This window comes from Vidua macroura, chromosome Z, assembly GCF_024509145.1.
Source record: "Vidua macroura isolate BioBank_ID:100142 chromosome Z, ASM2450914v1, whole genome shotgun sequence".
Lineage (NCBI taxonomy): Eukaryota > Metazoa > Chordata > Aves > Passeriformes > Viduidae > Vidua > Vidua macroura.
Genome location: NC_071611.1, coordinates 31,295,405 through 31,314,073, shown reverse-complemented (window position 1 = coordinate 31,314,073; position 18,669 = coordinate 31,295,405). Strand labels below are relative to the sequence as shown.

At 40.7% G+C, this 18,669-nt stretch overlaps 1 protein-coding gene across 2 annotated transcripts in view; it reads right to left on the bottom strand.

Annotated features, from left to right (window-relative positions):
- Nucleotides 1-16,631, bottom strand: part of ELOVL7 (ELOVL fatty acid elongase 7) — a 31,374-nt gene extending 14,743 nt beyond the window's left edge. The window contains exon 1 of one of the 2 annotated variants that reach the window (XM_054003174.1): nt 16,561-16,631. The gene's annotated coding sequence lies outside the window, so the exon portion shown is untranslated. Of the gene's footprint in view, nt 1-1,275; nt 1,295-16,560 lie in introns of those variants that run through there. The other variant, XM_054003173.1, reaches the window with a different exon arrangement.
- Between the last annotated feature and the right edge of the window lie 2,038 nt (nt 16,632-18,669).

Sequence of the window (18,669 nt, the reverse complement as noted above, 5' to 3'; positions counted from 1 at the left end):
TGCTAGAGCAGGGACTCCTCTCCCTGAGCAGCGGCAGGGATATGTGATGAACTGACTACAACTGCCATTCCCCATCTCCCTGCCCCACTCTAGGGGGAGGAGGCAGAAGTGGGAAGGAGGGAGGGGTGGGGGGAAGGTGTTTTCAGGTCTCATTTTACGTCCCATTATTATGCTCCAATTTAGTTAGTAATAAATTCAATTATTACCTTTAATTTGAGTTTATTCTGCCTGTGAGTTGCCTGTTGCAACTGCCTGTTTGGTGAGTGATCTTTCCTAATCCTTATCTTAACCCATGAATCCTTTGTTGTATTTTTTTCTCCTCTGTCCAGCTGTGAAGGGGAGTGAGAGAGAAGCTTTGGTGGGCATCTGGCACCCAGACAGGGTCAACCCACTACAAAGGGTTTGGGGTGTTGATTATGACACCCTCTTACAGTTGTCTTTCAACAACTGCAAATTCACAAATACACAATTCTTTACATTTACCCACTTGACTCCTCCACTTTAATTTTTGCATCAGAAATCAGACAAATGTGCTGTCAGCATTTGAATAGCAACTCTTATGCCTGCTAGGCATTGAGGCCAAATGCAAAACTTTTATCTGAAATCCAGCTATTTCCAATAGATTTCTTGTAGTTGTATTAGAAAGGCAGATGATGAAAATAGTGAATCTGGCCCTTGCCATACTGATGGTGAGGGATTTGTCCCAACTCTCCTGACCCCAGCACTCACAGCTCTTCTTCCTTTAAAACAGTCCTCAAAAGTTTAGACAGCAGATGCTCTCAGCCTTCAAGATTTATTTTCTGTTCATAGTCAAGCAATAAGCAACTCCACCACAGTTACTGAACTTTTTCTGAAAGTTTCTTGAGTTCAGTAACTCTGAAGTTCAGTAACTTGAGAGAAGGATTTACACAGAAAGCAGCCCCAGCCTCACCACTCAATAGTGACTGATCTGAATCTGAATCTAAAGGTAAACAAAATACAGTGAATTAACTCCAATTGCTTTAAGAAATAATGTCTGCAAGAAAGACAGTGCTGTTCAGAACTTTCTTACTGTTAAAAGATTTATTTAAAACCAACTTTTATATATGACATTACTATTTCACTTTCAATGTGTTTTACAATTCTACCAATTTTCTTACCTAGCTACCCCATTTTCCTTCATAAATCCACTGCTGTGAACAACAGTTTACATTCATGTTAGGTTCTCAGGGTAATTATTTGTTAACCACCTACAACAGGAGAGTTAATGGCAGCATGAAAAATATTTTGTCTTACCTTGTTACACTTACTTCACACATATTCATACACACTGGAAAATAATATGATGAAGGCCTGCTTTTTTTAATGGAAGAGTGAAAAAAAAAAAAAGGAAATCACATACCTACACACAAGATAAACAACTAGCTTGTGCTTCATCAAAAAAAAAAAAAAAAACAAACCATTTCTGAAAGACTGGTTTTTTATAGTACAACTGTGTAGTTAAGAAGTAAACTGATAATGCTTTGACCGTAATGCAATCTTCCAAAATGTTTGGCAGTTGGCTACAGAAATTATCTTCTAAGAGACTGGAAAGAGTTCACCTAAGGAGTCAAAGAGTTGGGGCCAGAGAAGGCCATTTGTTAAATATACAGTTTTAGTTCTTCATACTATAAACTCATCTGCCTGTTATGCATTTGTATAGCCCTAGTTCAGTCAGGAAAACATATATTTGATTTACCTACCTGCTAATGTACTTATAGAATCAGTACATCAGCACTTTTATTTCCAATCTTCCCCTTTCTGCTCATATCAAAATTTTAAAATGCCATTAAAATGCACAATAGATTGTCCAGTTTGTAGCAAACTCTCAAAATTAGGTAACACAGACTCATTTTCAAAATTGGGTCATTTTAAACAATATATTGCAAACAGTTTACATAAACTCAAAAATGCAGTCATGTAAGTATTCTGGCAGCTTGAAAAGTTCTAAATAACAGAGACAGTCCTCTCAATCACATGCAATTGGAAAACAACTTTCAAAATCACCTAAAAAATGTATCCAAGATATTCAGCTCTTCAAAAGAAATAAGCACTACTTTTCTTTTTTTTCAGTGGAAATAACACTGTGTACCTAAGTTGAAGTCAGTGTAGCAGCATTTCTGAAGATATCTTTAAACAAATGTGCCTCCACCACAGTAAGAAAAGGAGATATAAGTGAGGCAAAGGAGGAAAGTGTTTGTGTTAAAGAGCAAAGTAATCTGCTGTGCCCTGGTTGCCAGCAGGTCAGCAGACATCTGGAAAAGCCCACTAACTGCAGCTGAGCTAAGGCATACAGCTTGGCAGAACCACTTCCAAGTTGTACCATTACCTTTACTGGAGAGACAAGGGCAGATAAGATTGTTTACACCAACAAAAATGCCACAAATACTACAGCAAACCATATGAGAATGTCTGATGATCAGAAGTGGTAAGGAAACAAGCTATTGGAAGTGCTCAAGTTCACTTAGCTCACAAAACTATTAGTGATTTTTGTAATGGGAATTACTGGTATGCCTCAAATATTCCTAATTTTTAAATGAGAACAATAAGTTTCTCATATTCCTTTGGTTAACCTACATGAAAGATATTTGCCATTTTTTATGCTTATTTATTTCCCCTACATAGTTTTAAAATAATAAAACAGATATCAAGATTTGCTTTTAAATAATAATTTTACAAAAATTGTTTTATGTTAATGGCTACTAAATAAAATAAGCACATAAAAGAACTTCACCAAAAAATACACAAAAAAAAAAAAAACAAACCAACAACAACAGCAACAACAAAACCAGAATGAAACAATCTAATATAAGCTCTGTCACTCCAAAACCAATTTTCAATTCAGCATGAACTTAAAACGCTTAACATTAAAAATACACATTAGAAAAAAAAGCTTATTATGAAAAAGACAGACAAGATACTTTTACAGTGATCCTTTACGAAACGTCTGGAGATTATGACAACCCAGAGCAGAATTCAGTGCTCTATTTTCCACCTAGGATGGGTCTCAAAAACAAAGCTTCTGAAGTATCACACCTAGCCCGGTAAGACAGTGATGAGTGGAGGACTGCCTACCCTGCAGACCCCACTGGAAGAGGGGGAGAGCCTAGAGCAACATTGACACATGCAGGTCTGATTTCAAAACCGTAGCTTAAGAAATGGCAGGTACAATTATGAAACTTTCATGTTTCAGAATCACTTTGTATACTGTTGTTAATTCTGCTTTTGAAGTTCAGAAGGTAATTAAATTAGGACATTTCACAGATGGTATCTTAAGATTTACCTGGGAAATACCAGCTCTGCCCTTCCTATTTCCCAAGGCTGTGTGTTACTTAATTGCAGTTATTTTAACTACATTACTCCCTATGTCACATGGCAAGTAACTACAAACTGCCTATTATATTACACGGATTACTCACCCATGTTCTGCAACAAAGTTTTAAACTTTAGCTGGGTGTCACCTGTTGTTATGGATTTTGCTGAGAGAAGTTTCTGTCACCTTTTCCTTTTTTATGCTGCCTTCTCTTAACCATCCAGCCCAGTTTGTGAGAGATTCATCTCATATGCAAGTTTGCTAAATCCTGCTTAAAATTAGATGACTTTTTGATAATATTGCTTATAAACACTGCCCCTGCTAGATGACAGTGGACATCCTAAAAACAGATTACTGCAGCTTAGAAACTTTATTAGAACATTTTCTAAAATTCCTCACTGTAACTATTCAATAAGATATCTAATGCTTATCTTGTGTAGTCACCCTTACTGAATTTTTTACATAGCACCTCTTTATTTAATCCTTTGCTTTTTAAACTAGCATAAAATCTGTTATTCATCTATGTGACTAAAGTACTCTAAGTAGCAAAACTAGTGAAAACAGGTTTCATTTCAATCACATTTCACATTGTTTTTTTGTCTGTCCAATGATTTCCCACTTTGCTACTGTGTAAAATAAAGACCAGTTTGCATTTGCTTTCATACCTCTCTATAAATTGTTAAAAGAATAGATACTGAAGACTTCACAGCAAAGCTGAACAGTAACAACAGGCATGGAAAATCCCCTTCTTATGGGAACAATTTCAGGAGTATAGCCCTGCTTTGTACCCAGCTCCCAGCCAGAATTACATGGGCACTCTCCTGGATCACATACACTGAACCAATCACCAGTATCTGAATGAGGATGGCTCCCTGTGCAGTCCAGTCCCATAGCATCACTGCCAGTGGGTCTCCACCAGGCAGCTGCAGGATAAGCCACAGCAGTTCACCAATCCAAATTAAAGCTTAGGCTTTGAGAAAGAAAAAAAGTTACTATTTCTCAGTCAACTCATACTTGAAAGGCTGAACTGGCTTGTGCAAAGGAAACATTAAAACTCACAAACTGAAATGCCACAGAAAGGGAGAAAACTGGGAATAACAGCCCTGTCATAGATCCCTTTAAGCTGATAATGAAGTCATGTAGGGAGGCCACATCATCATCCAGTCCCGCCTACTCATAGACAATCCTGTACTAGATCACTAGTCAATCATTTGACATGCTCCACCTCAAAAAGTCATCACATTCTTCACCAGGGACACTCTACAATATGAGATGTGAAGCCACAAAAATTACATTGTGCTACAGTAAGGCAGGAAAAGACCTATCATCACCAGTATCTTAAATATACCACCTGAGGTTGCAGGGATGCATGTGAAGTGATCCTAGGGACTAATCTTCTACATCACAGAGAAAGACTTATCAAGTCTAAATAGATCTTGCAACCAGAGCCTGGAAGGAATTTTCTTTACAAGTCTGAATCTACTTATCAGGTTAAATCAAGTAGGAGACTCTGGGCACATCCCGGAAAAAGTTCTCAGTTTCACTTAGGATTTGAGCACCACGGACATCGCTGTATCTTCACGAATTTTCTCTCCCCATGCTTCCAATGTTTCAGAGAAAACAAACAATATTAGCAGGGGTAAAGTTCCTAAGATTTCAACTTGTTTCACTGCTCCCCTGCCTTTAACAAAAGCTTGTTATTGAGCATTTAAATGTCAGCCAACCTTCAGCCAACTAGTCTCACCTACCGACTCTGCTGCAGTGAGTGGCTCCTCATACAGCTTAGAACAGCTCTTCTCCTTGGTGCCCCAGTGCATAACTTACACCTGGCTCTTTTGAGTTTGATTCTAGCTCAGTGACACCTGCTCACAATGTCACCTAGACCCACATACACAGTGATCCTGAGGCACACACAGCATGACAACTTTCACTTAGAAGTCAAAATGAGGTTGTTAATGCAACCTTACTTCCATTAGATAATGGTGTATCATTACCCTTCTCAAAAGCCTTTGGTAATCATTGATTTAGTAACTGGGCCATATCTGACCCAGGTTAATATCCTCCTTTCCCAAAGGATTTAGACTCTCCTGTTTCCTTCTTACCTTATTGTGCAACTAGGAAAGCAGCACTTCAGATTTACTTGAAAGACCAGATCAACTAAGCTTTAGATCATTTTAAACAGACTTTCACAAAACATGAACTAAAGGCTAGAAAGCAGTAACACAATCTAGTATTTTCAGCCATGCTATGCAATCATGCTAACTGTGCTCCCTGCTCGTTCATCTACAAGCCAACATCTTCCTAACATACAGAGCTCTTACCCATTCTGTTTGTTTTTCCTCCACAAACAGCTATAGTAGAGACATTTCTGATAAGGATATGTAAGAATTATTTACAGCTGTGGTGTTTCTAAAGTGTATGCACATCATTAGTAACCAAGCAAAACAGAATATAGAGATCTGTACTGAACTAGAGGGGAAGGACTGCTATTTACCTGCACTGCAAAAGATAACACAAACTGGGTTTTTTAAGCTGCCTAAAGAGAACATTTTTAATACTCAGTTTATACATAAGTTCTAAAAAGAGAGAGGGAGTGCAAATGCCAACTAAATACTTTGAATGAAAGGGATCAAAGGCATCTAATGTCTGAGACTATCCCCTTCTCTTAGCAGCAAGCTGAGTCATTGAGTTGGCTCCACCATATCATCTATGCTAATTCACAGTTAAGAGTTAATGCATAAGAGTTAACTGAATATAAGGCTCTCATACATTGAATTAATCACAATAGAAGCAGTTTGCTACCAAGGACTTGGTTTGTGTTTACCCACCTCTTAGTAGAACAACAACATAAATTGTCATTAAATAGTCACTCCTTGTGGGGTGGGGGTCACTCCTTGGAAGCTAAACAGAAACAGAAAAGCAGAGCTAGACTTCAGCTTCCAGAGAAGACTCCTTACAATAAAAGGGAACAGGACTCATTACATAGGTAGTATACCTTGCTAACCTAGCCAACGCCAATGGAAAAAAAAGCAGACAAGCCTTTTTATTTCCAAAGACATGTCATAATCAAATAATCAATGGCAATGGACCAGTTGGTATTCAGCACTAGGAAAAAAAAAAATAGACCATAATTTTCACTTGCAGTAGACAAAGACAGGTAGATGGGGCTGTCTTTGTAACATGAAAACACATCAGAAAGGAGTTTTATAGGAAGAGGAAATGGAAAAAGAAACGTAAATAATTACCTTAAGAACACAATACTCACTTTAAGAAAGAAGAGGTGAGCAAATAAAGTGAAAAATATTCATAATTATTAAAGGAAGAGGTGTTTTTCCATAGTTAAATCTTGTGTATAGCATACACTCAGCTCTTGTCACTGTAGTTGCCATGGCAAAACAACATTGCAAAATCAATGCCATTTTATGGAATTTTTATTGCACCAGCTCCAACCTTGCTGGGTTCAGAATATTAGTAAGTAGTAATACTGATAACACCCGTCAAGAGTTGCAACATACTATTTTGTACACCCTCTAACGCAGCAATTTACTGTAGTTGAACTGCTCCCACACCACTCTCCCATGCTGACGTGAGCTAATTTGCTTTACCATTGTTTCCCACTGCCTTGCACTTGCTCAACCTACCCACCACCCTCTGGGTCCTGGGCCGATATCCTAGGCAGCAAAATAATGCATTCCTTCTGCTCCTATTTTGCTTGCATTGCAGTAGGCAGGCATAAATTTTGAAGGCAGCTGACCTAGAACTGACACCCTCCCTTCCCTGCCCCCTCTTTTTAAGCTTCCATGCAGCATAGTGGACATGCTGCTGAGCATTGTAAACATCAGCAACTGCACCCTCCCTGGGAGGCTCTTCCAAGAGAGCAGGAGCCAGCTGTGCTGGCACCTTTGGCAGTCTCGCACAGTGCAATGTGACCTTTTGGAAGTGTGACACGGGCAGCAGCGGCATAGTGACAGGTGATGGCAGAACTTTGAGGTGACAAAAGCTACTTTAAAGGAAATGTCCTAAGTGATTTTTAAACTAAAGTCTCAGAACACTCCTCCTATCCAAGAAAGCATGCTGACAGTATCATTAAAAAAGCTGCTGCTCCCACGTCCAGTCTTGGCACATGTACTTTTTGGACCACTCCAGGAAGCAACTACACTGCTACATCCTAAATCCTTCCAGTCCAGAGCTGGTAATTTATACAGCTGCAGCTAGAAGTTTCAAATCACTGAGGGATATGCAGGGAGGTATACAGGACTTAGGTTGTTGTTGTTTAAATTAACATTCTTCAGCATGATGAAAGGTTTGGTTAATCACTATGAAACACACTCATGTGTATTAGTATCAGACAACCCATGAAGGCACATTATACTACTGTTTGGAGACACAGGCCTCTCAGTCAGAACAACTAAATAGAGGAGTAAAGTAAATTTCTTCTGTCACTCCATTTATTATTTCTGCATCCCAAAGAAGATCTCCACTTAAAAAAAAAAAAAAAAAAAAATATATATATATATATATATATATATATATATATAGGTAATTAGCTTATACTTACACCTGACCAAAGTTACTGTGGAAGGGAAAAAGTGAAATACAGTCTCTGTACAGTCTCTGAAATGGAAAAGCCAGATGTTTCTATCATACCCCATACTCAATGGAGGTATCACAATGGGGTGCAGAATGGAAATGGACAGCAAATAGGCCTCTGAAGTTTAAGGATAACTGGAGGAAATTACCCCACAGGCTCATCTGAAGTCAAAGCCACTTGCACTGGGATTATATGTTGAATCCAGAGATGAATGCATGGAAATTAGTACATTATAAACCTCCATTTGATTATATTCAAAATTTGAGTAAGCTCCAGTCATCTTGCATGTTGCTTACACTACTTGCCTGATAACTTTCCCCATTACCTTGTCCTTCTGAGATGACTCACCCATTGGAGGCAGATCCAGTTTGACAGCTTGGGCACATGGGGTGAACACAAGAATGGGAGCACCTCTGCTTTCACACAGTACTACCGGCAGTTCCAAAAATACTCTTTCCACTTGCTATGCAGATACCCTTCTAAGGACTATGGAAGTGCCGGACTTTCAAAGGGTTCTTACGACAGACTTGGAGGTCAGAACTCAAGAAACAGTATGGAATAGGAATATTCATGGTTGCCTAAGCATTAGAGTGAGGAAACATCCAGACACAGTGACCCAGAGCAGGCAAAGGCCTATAGAGACTAAAGAAAAAGGTTGTGCAGGCAACACAATGTTATATGGACAGTAATCAGAACACAGCCTAACCTCAACAGCTTGCATGAAAGCAAAACTATCCCTTACCTAAAAACTTTAACTGGCTTGATCAGCAAAAGTATCTAACAGGATTTTTTAAACCAGATCTTGTTATAAAAATCCAACCTTAAAAATATATAAATTTTTCATTCAAATTCCAAGAAATCAATGTGCAGGAGTTTGCAGAACAAAATGCAAAACAGAGGTTGGTATTATGGGCAAAGATACATTAATGACAGTAGCACAGATTTAAGTACACAGCTGTGAAGGCATACTTCTACTCCAGATCTAGTTATCTAGACCTCAGTTCCTCTGCTAATAGGGATTTCTAAAAGTCTTCATTATTTTGCACTTTCTGGAAGCTCAAGAACAGCACCAAAAGCAGCACTGTGAAGGCCATGAGTTTATAACTCAAAAGCTTTTTTAAATCAGCCTGGAACACTAAAAGGTAACTTCACAGAGAAGCAGAATCAAACAACACATCTATGTGCAAGTTTAATCACAGGTATGTAAGGATTTTTCCATCTTCTATGAATATTTTCCACTATCAAAATAGAATGCACTTTTTACCATCTTTCCAATCATTTGGAGACCACCCAGGACCACAAGACATCTCTGCAGCTTAAAATACAACAGCTCATCCAGACAGCATGTAGGGATGAACCAGCTATGTCTGGGCAAGGCAACTGCACTTTTTTTGTCCTCTGTTCAATCCTGAAAGATTGCCAAATATAAACAGCTTAAAAAAAAAAAAAAAAATAAAAAAGAGATCCCATCAACAAAGTGCATTAGACAATGGACGTACAACAACATCAGAGAGACAATAATACTTCCAACAAAGAAGCTTGGCAAGCAGCAGAGTACTCAGCCTAATACTAATGTTCCTTTAAAACACCAGTATACTAGAAACAGACAAGTGTCTAACAGTCCACTCAGCATGCTACAGCACTAAAACAGAAGAAAATTGGACTGTCTCCAGTACAAAAGAAAATTAGACTTACGTATAGCTATGTTATCAAAAGCAAGTTATCAAAAAAAGTCTTAGTATTTTTGACATGCAGGTTTCAATGCCTTGCAGAAGAGGTCAGTCAGTGGGTTTGGTTCACTTTCTGTATGGAACTCTCAGTCCCCAGAAAAAAAGGAGCATGTCTTCTACCAGTTAACACAGCAAAACTGTAAGCAAACCCAAAGTGTTGTGTGCTGGCTCAATATTCCAGTTAATATGCAAAACTAGCAGGCCACACCCCCCCTTTCTGAACCTAAAGCAACACCGTAGACCTCATCAGGAAAGCAAATGTGGTTTGCTTCTGCCTCACTTCAGGATGACTCTATTGCTCACATTTAAACCAAACAATTTGCTTTTACACACATTCTTTGTCTTATATATACATTATTCAGGTGCAGGTTCATCCAGCTGACCATATCCAAAAAGCATGATGCCATCCCACTAACTGGAAAGGAAGACCGGATCTCTTTCCACTGCAGTCATCCCAAAGAATGAGCCAAGGTCATATAATTTCACAGTCTGTGAAAGTGACTCCCTCACTTACCACAAAAGTCTTTCTAGATTCAATCAAGTTTTGTCTGATGCTTCAGCACCTTGGATGAAAGCAACTGATGAAATATCATATTTTACAACAATATGCGTAAAGTCTCTACAGAATAAAAGCAAGAACACCAGATTGCACAATTTCCACACCTCCAGAGGCAATTTTCCATTGCATACTTTTAAATGTAGTTCAAATAGGGTATATGAGATGTTCAGGTTTAAAATAAAATAGCAACCTCATTTCAAAACTGGGAAATATTCCAAAGCAAACCGGAACTCAGCAATGCCTAGTCCATGTTCAGGAACACTTTCTCCACAACTTCCTGATAAGCTTCCCTAATTGATCAAGTGGGTCACTTCAGTTTACAAAAAGCTGTTTCAGGATAATCTGAAATTCAGATGGACAATACCCCTTAAGATTTCAAGCAGTCATTAAAGGACTAGTTGAAGGAAGCACAGAGTATTCTATTCTAAACCTGTATTTTACATTCCCTTATCTCTTTCTAAATTCTGCCATGCTCCTAGCTAGAAGTTAAACTGAGTGAACTTCCTAAACATCAGAGCTATGGCATGAGGCTATTTACAGCCTTGTCTTAAAGTTTTTTCCTTTTTCATGTAAAAACAAACTTAAGCAAACTCCTTAACAACCTGACTCGTTACAGAACAATGGGTGCTACAGAAACAACGTTGTCAGCACAGCAGAAATAATGAGAGTGATTGTAACAAGATTTTTGAGAAGTGCACCTTACAAGTAGTTTTATGAAAGGTTTCATTTCAAAGTTGACAATGAACATTTGAGTTTACTTCATTATCCTCTTGGCTGGTCGACTGTATATTCTACAATTCTCATTCACAAGAGACAAAGGGGGACAGGGCACTTCTGCAGTAATAATAATAGTAATAATAATTTCATCAAGCTTGTCACACCCCTTCTGTACAGTTAATGACTAAAAAGTGATTTTTTTTTCTTCAGCGCTGAACAAGCTAGAACCCTGACTACAAAATTATAAAGAATGTATTTAATCTAATTTTTCCAACTGTACATTTAAACAAATACAAAAGAGATTGTTGTGGATGTTAAGAATGCAAATACTGTAAAACACACTGTTCTCAATATACCTGAATCCAAGTAATTTTCACCTGTACAAAAGGAAACCTTACCAGCTACTACTTCTCTGAACTGACTATAGACATTTCCACATGCCCATCTCCATCTATTCATAATGTCACAACTTTCCTGAAAGAAAGAACACAGTACCAATGTGAAACCCTAAAAGCATGCAGAGAACCACTGAATCAGGTTTTTGTGACTTTGCTTTAAGTCATTTCAGGACTGATGATACAATGCAAATTATTTCCAAATCAACAAACTGATCTTTGTGAGTCAGAGTACAGCAAGAGTTGTCCCCTTCTTTTGTTAGAAAACAAAGAATAAAAGGAATAGAGTAAGCTATATTTTTATCTCAGCCATAGCCATAAACCCTGAATGCCATCACTGGGATAGTAGCATTCTCTTGAATTCGAGCCCATGAGATGCCTGTTGAAATTTAGCAGCTTTTTGCATAGTACATCCTATTTCTTTTTCTTCGCACAGGGTTTTGCAGTGCACTAGACAAAGTTATGCTCACATTCACATGCATTCAGTGAGGCATTGCTTTAAAAAAAAAGTCTTTGAATAGAAGCTCCCGGCACAGAGCCCAATGTGCAAGGCCCATATCAATATAAAACATAATCCAAACTACAAAGAATTCATAATACAATTAAACACAGGCAGGCAGCATGTAGGAATTCATAAAGCTGCTACAAGCAGCTTCTCTTGAGCACAGCCTGCTCAAGCAGAGCAAGTCTGGCTGTTTACAGGGTAAGTTTGCAATTATAAGAGCACTTTGAATAGTAGCAATGTAATTTTAATCAACCTCTCTCCCCATTACTCATACCTGCTCCTGTGTCACCCTTGACTTCTGCTGGAACAACCATTTTTCTGGCTGCATAATAAAATAGATTGGGAAACAGACCCAGTGCTGGAGAGCAAGCCTCACAGAAAAAGAAAGGGTATTTTTTAACCCAGGCTGTTCCTCAGTGCTTCTTAGTACCAGCTTTCACTGAAAAATACTCCAGCACAAAAGAAAAGTGACACAAGAAGCACATGCAAAGAAAAGCATGTGGAATAATAGAAATGTTGGTGAAACTGCAACATCAGCCTAAGTAGGTATCACAAGCGGAGTGGAAATAAGGGTTGATGTGTTTGCTGCTTTTACCCTGGCACAGTTAAAAGGGGCAATCTGAATACCATTGCTCCCAGCAAATAAGATGATTCATAGTTTACTGACACCTGTATTTGTCCTCCTTGTGAGATCTGTGCCTCTCTGCACTTGGAAGCCAGAGTTTGGTTTGGGCTGGATAGGTTTTACAGGTAGCTTTTTTAAGAGATTTGTGTGCTACCTCAGGATTTTGAAATTAAATGCTACTGAAATTCAATTCCTCAGACTCTCATCAAGAACCAAGATAACACTTAAAGACACTTAAATCTGTGGTTCTCTAAACTGTTTATTCATCTCACATTACTCCATTCACGAACCACTTATAGGTGTTTCCTAATCAACATCTTCAGTGATAAATTGCTTTGTGCAGCCGTCATAAGCAGACAGAACACAAATAACAAAATACATGCAGAAGAAAAAGAAAAGACATATTGACAGACATGTTGAAAGCATTTTACTTTGTGAATTCAGTAAAAATAGAAAAAAACCCAACAATAAAAAAAAAAAAAAAAACAAACCCAAACTGACCAAAAAAACAAAACCAAAACCAACTAACTATTCAATATTTCCATGTCAATGATCAGCATTAAACACTGAAACCAAAGACAAGTAAAGGTAAGAGACACCTGAGTTATTCTGGTGTCTCTCAGCAGTGTAAACTCATGTACTTAACATTTTACTTTTTGGATTTCAACTAAATTTCATATACATAGTAAAAAATTCTTAACTTCTATGTCACTGGCAACTTGGCTAAACTTTTGGCAAACTGGAAATGTGACAACAGGCACTTAAATTACTGCATGATCCTCTAGCTTTAGAGGTACCTTTTAAAAGGAACTGTTTAAAAAAAAGGTACAATAGGTTTACAAAAGTAACTACTTGTTTTGTTCATTCTTTTGTTCTAATAATCTCATCTTTTTTAGGAGTAAAAGGTTTAATTTCCACCCTTTAGACGGCATTTGTCCTTTACAAGCAGCAGTGAGCTTCGGTAGTGGGTGAGGTCCCAGGGCAAGCACATGGGACTTGCTCCCAGCATTGTGGAGCAATGCAGAGTAACCACTCAGCTTTCGGGGCAGCTATCAAGCATAGACCAACTTCCCTTTAAGTACTCAGACAGGCCTACCAAAACTGCTCTTTGAAGTTAATAATCCATAAACTGCAATAGAGGAAAACATACTTAAGTCTGCCATTTCTTGAATTTAATACATACTTGGACAACAAGAAACTGATAAAAACACTGCCCGTGTGCCACATGCTGTGACTTCATGAAAGAAGACCAGAACAGTGAAGAGCTGCAGTGAGGGACAGAGGAATAGTGAGGGGAACAAGTATTTCTTCCTTTCCAGCTGCCCAGGCTTTGAGAAGCAGCTTAAAGTTTCAGACATCCATTAGCCTGAAGTGAATATGAGTGTTGGACTACAACATTATTTGTATAAGATAAGCTCTGCCACTGAAGATGTCAACATCCCATCTATTCATATTTGCCTATATACTATAGCTCTACTATCCATATTTTACAAGTTGTCCTTGATCCACTTCAGACAGAACAACATCATTGGTCTTAACCCATAACTGATAGCTAAACCATCTTATTTCAGCTGGGGCAGACAAGGGAGCTCACACCAGCCTTCACCAGGAAAATTATGGGGCAGCAGCCTCTGACAGCCATGCTGAGGCAGTCATCAGGCAGGGAGAGATGCCACATGAAGTCTGCCAAGTTAGACCCACAGTACAACAAACATGATTTCACAGGCAGCTACTGAAGATCCATAAAGGGATCTTGGCTCCCTTCCACCTCCTGCCCTTGAACATGGCACAGAGGTGACATCCTCCCACTTCCCTCACCCCACACATGCCCATCCCATGCACTGCTTGTGCCTCTGCCTTGCTCTGCAGCTGCCCACACCTCCAGAAATTTGTGCATAAGGCAACCAGAAACAGGCAGGCCAGAGGAAGAGATAAGACAAGCATTAATACAGACACACTGTGCAGAAGAAGCTTTAAGAGGAAGAGCTGAAGTTCACAGTGAGGAAAAAAAAAAAGATTCCCAGTTTATTGCAGCAGAGAGAAACAAAGCCAGGAAGGGCACAGAGAGGCAAGGGGTGCACACTCAGCAAAGGCCATCAAGTCATGTCAAGATTAAAAAACGCCCCTGATTAGTTCTTTTACTGATATGCCACTAGTTGATAGGCATTTCATGGTATTTCATGAGCTTCATAATGAGTTAAATCCTATTTGGCTTGTTGTACTTGACTAATGCTGTGGCATCTTTCCCAACACATTCCATGAATATTGCTTCCTGTACCAGAACCTGTCTTGCTCTACTAATAAATACTTAATATAAAGATCACATTATATTGAAATACCATAAAGTTACATTATTCCCTGTATTTTCAACAGAGGTGCTGCCTAGCAAAAATTTCAAAGAATAATAGAATGGCCTGGGTTGGAAAGATCACCTAGTTCCAAACTCCTGCCATGGCCAGGGACACTTTTCACTAGACCAGGTTGTTCAGAGCTTCATCCAGCCTCCACCTTTCAGAGATGGGGCATCCATAGCTTCTCTGGGCAAGCTCTTCCAGTGCCCAAGCTTATGTTCCTCTAGTTTTTCAAATCCTAGGTCTTTCTACATTTTCTTCAGGTAAACATGTGAGTACAAGTGTTCACACTCCTCAAGGAAGTATTTTCAGGGTATATCCACACTGCCTAATGCCATGTCAATACACCATGATTCTACCTCTACCTGAGGCAGCTCCAAGGCAGCCTGAGTGCGTTCCAGGCAGCACCCCGAGTGTTGAGCAGCAGAATAAGTCAGGCAGCATGCTAGTCCCAGGCTGCTCCCAACAACCAGAAAAACTTGTTGAAACTTCTCCCACATGGTAGTGTTCAGTACAGACCTACACATGGGTCTGGGAAAAACTGAATTACAATGAAGTAAGGAAGAGAGTATCCATACATCACTGTAAGTTTTCTGGTTTGTCTGAACAACTTTAATTAACACACCTTGATTTCCTATCTAAGTGGGAAAAAAAATCAGTAAGAGCTGGTTTGTTGCCTCACTATGACTTTTCAAGCATCATACTAGTCTGTCTTGGTGACAGCAACATCCAAGACCCAACCAAAGTTTCAATTCAAAATGTATTTACAAATCCACAAAGTTACAGTTCTATAACAATATACATGAGATCTACAGTTGCAAAGGACAAGTCTAAGAGCCTGCTCCAATGTAGCCTCATCAACACCGCCCCCCCCCCCAGCTGGCACTGACCTGCCTCCTTGGCTCCTGGCCTCACTGCCTATGTGGCCAGTCCTTAAGGACAGACCTGCCCCACATGGCAGCAAAAGTGACCTGTCTCCAAAGAAGAGGAAGGCAGCAAGACAGATAGCCACCCTTCCAGCTTGCCAGACAACCCCTGGCTAGACATCACCCCTCCAGCCCTACATTTTAATATCACCATCTTAAGCACATGGGCCACACCTCTTCCCTGACTGTCTCTGACCTTCACCTTTGAAGAGAAAAACCTCCATTTCTAGATGCCTGGGATCACCTTTTGGGAGCAAAAGGTGTGGGAAGAAAAAAGCATTTTTAAACAATAATGTCCCTGATGCAGTGGGGCCATGCACATGCCACAAAGTAACTTGTTCTTCATGACAGGAAGGAGAGCTCTGTTCACGTGAGGCATAGCCAGAGGTCCTTGAGAGACAGGCGCCGGGAGGTGTGGGGCACAGCCAGAGGGTTTGGAGGAACAAGTACTGCTTAGTGCCAGACCCAGTGAAAGGGTTTAGGGGGCACAGACACGGTGCGGTGTAGGGCATAGACAGAAAGCTTGGAAGCTAGGCACTGAAGGGTGAAGTACACTCAGTGGGGTTGGAGGAGGAAGCACCAGAGAGCACTGCCTGAGAGTCTGGAAGTGTGGTACAGGAGGGTGCAGATAGGGAGAGGGACCAGGGATGCAGGTGCACCCAAAGGACGAAGGTGAGGAGTAAAAAGTCTCAGCGCGGCACAGCCAGGGGTTGCGGAAGAGAGAAGAGGCACGCGGGAGCAACCAGGGAGTTTGTAAGGAAGGTGGGCAGGAGGCAGCCAGAGACCCGTCCCGTCCCGCCCAGCCCTGCACGCCCCAGCGCGGGACAGACCCTGCGGAAGAACGCCGAAGGCTCCTGTTCCCAAGACCACCGCGGTGCCCCGCGCTCCGGTTTCCCGCTGGATCCACTCACGTGGCAGCGCGCCCCACCTGTCCGCGCACCGCCGGGCGGCAACTGCGCGGCGGCACCGCGCGGCACGCAGGAGGGCGCGGAGGGGGCGGCCCGCAGCGCCCGCTCCGCCCCGGCAGCGCCCGCTCCGCCCCTGCACTGCCTTCGGACCGCCCCAGGCCGCCCCCGGCCGCCATGCGCGTCTCTCTCGACCGGGTGTCAGGGCTAAGGGTTAGGAACCTTCGCGAGCGAGACCAGAGAAGGCCGCAAGTGCGATCCGAGGGTTGGAGCACTTCCCCTGTGAGCAAAAGCAGAGGGAGTTGGGGCTGTTCAGCCTGAAGTCTTCACGGAGATTTTATAGTACCTTTTAGTGCCTCAAGGGGCATATAGGAAAGATGGGGAGGGACTTTTCACAAGGGCATGCAGCGATATGACAAGGGGGAATGGATTTGAACTGAAAGAGGGTAGGTTTAGATTGGATATTAGGAAGAAGTTCTCCATTGTGAGGGTGTTGAGACACTGGAACAAGTTGCCTAGAGAAGTTTTGGATGTCCCATCCCTGGCAGTGTTCAAGGCCAGCCTGGAGAGGGCTTCTGAACAACCTTGTCTAGGGAAAGGTGTTCATCCCCACAGGGTTGGAAATAGGTGCCCTTCAAGGTCCCTTACAAGCTAAACTGTTTGGTGGTCCTATGTCAACTGGTTTTCTAACTATTGTGAGACCCACTGGTGTGGTGTTAAGGGGTTCTCCAGATGCCCCTAGATCTCAATTTCACTAGCATGGACAAGGGAAAACTGCAACATGGCTTCTTGGTGCTGCTTTGGGATCTGTGGCAACTAAGTGTCATGCAAGGCAAAACCAGGAAAACGTAAACATTCCTTTTTTAAAAACAAAACACAACTAGTCAGCTTTGGCTCACTGCTTTAGGGAACACTCCCACCCCAAAAAAAATGCAGTACTCCTCTCATAGAGGATACTCAGGATGACAGTAACCGTCCCCAGTGACTCCCATCTAGAGAAGTATAGAGCACAAAGAAAGGTAACCAGGAATTTTTAGTGTGTAAACAGGTGCTCCATTTTAGTTGGTCTATCACTTTAGTCCATACAAGGCTAGAAATGACAGCCTTTTGAGATGGTTAGCATGGAGATGATTGCTTGAGTCAAAGACTGCAAAAACAAGGAGTAGGGAGAGGATATGAAGGCAACTTGAAGAAAACGGGCAAACTCATTTGATGATGTACAGAAATGCACAAGATGAAGGGTCTGTGAGCTAACACTGTGAAATGAATACATGGTCAATGTCAATGCAGAGATGCATAAAGAATCTCTGAGTTGGAGGACACTAACAAGCTCAAAGCTCAAACCTGAAGTTTGTGATAACAAGAGGCAGAACCAGCATAGAAAGCTTGTTAAAAGTGTGGAAACATTATGAGAGGCTGACAAATAGATGGTGGGATGTGGAAAACTTAGCTTGTAACAGAGATCCCACAGAAGCTCCATAACACTGAGTGATTGATTAGGGTGGAGAGTAGGAAGAGGATCTTGTCCTTTAGGATTTGCTTCATGCTTCTATTGGAATTGTTAGGATTATGACAGATGATGAAATCCCTGGGCTTTTGAAAGAGCACCTTAATAAGATCATAGGGTTTGGCCAAAAGGGATATGTCAAAATATGATAAACCATTGAGCAATACTGTATGTCTCACCTAGGAGGGGAAAACCAACATAACAAAATTAAATCATCCCCTTTTCCCTTCAGTATTCAGAAGTTAGAATCATTTTTTATTTCTTGGTTCAAACTTTTTTTTTTCCCTAAAATATTGGGCAAGAAAAACCACAAATAAACCAAATAAACCTTAGAAACCACCACATCCCTGCTCAGAGTCCCTTTGGAACCTGAAGAGTAGTAAGTCTTGATTTTGTCCAGAGGGATGTGGCTTAGTCACCAACTATTATTCCTCCTGTGCTGAAAAATCTGTTTTGCCATGCCTGATAGGGCTGCCTTGAGTGAGAAAAATGTGACACTGGGGTGCATAGCAATAAAAAGTAGGTTA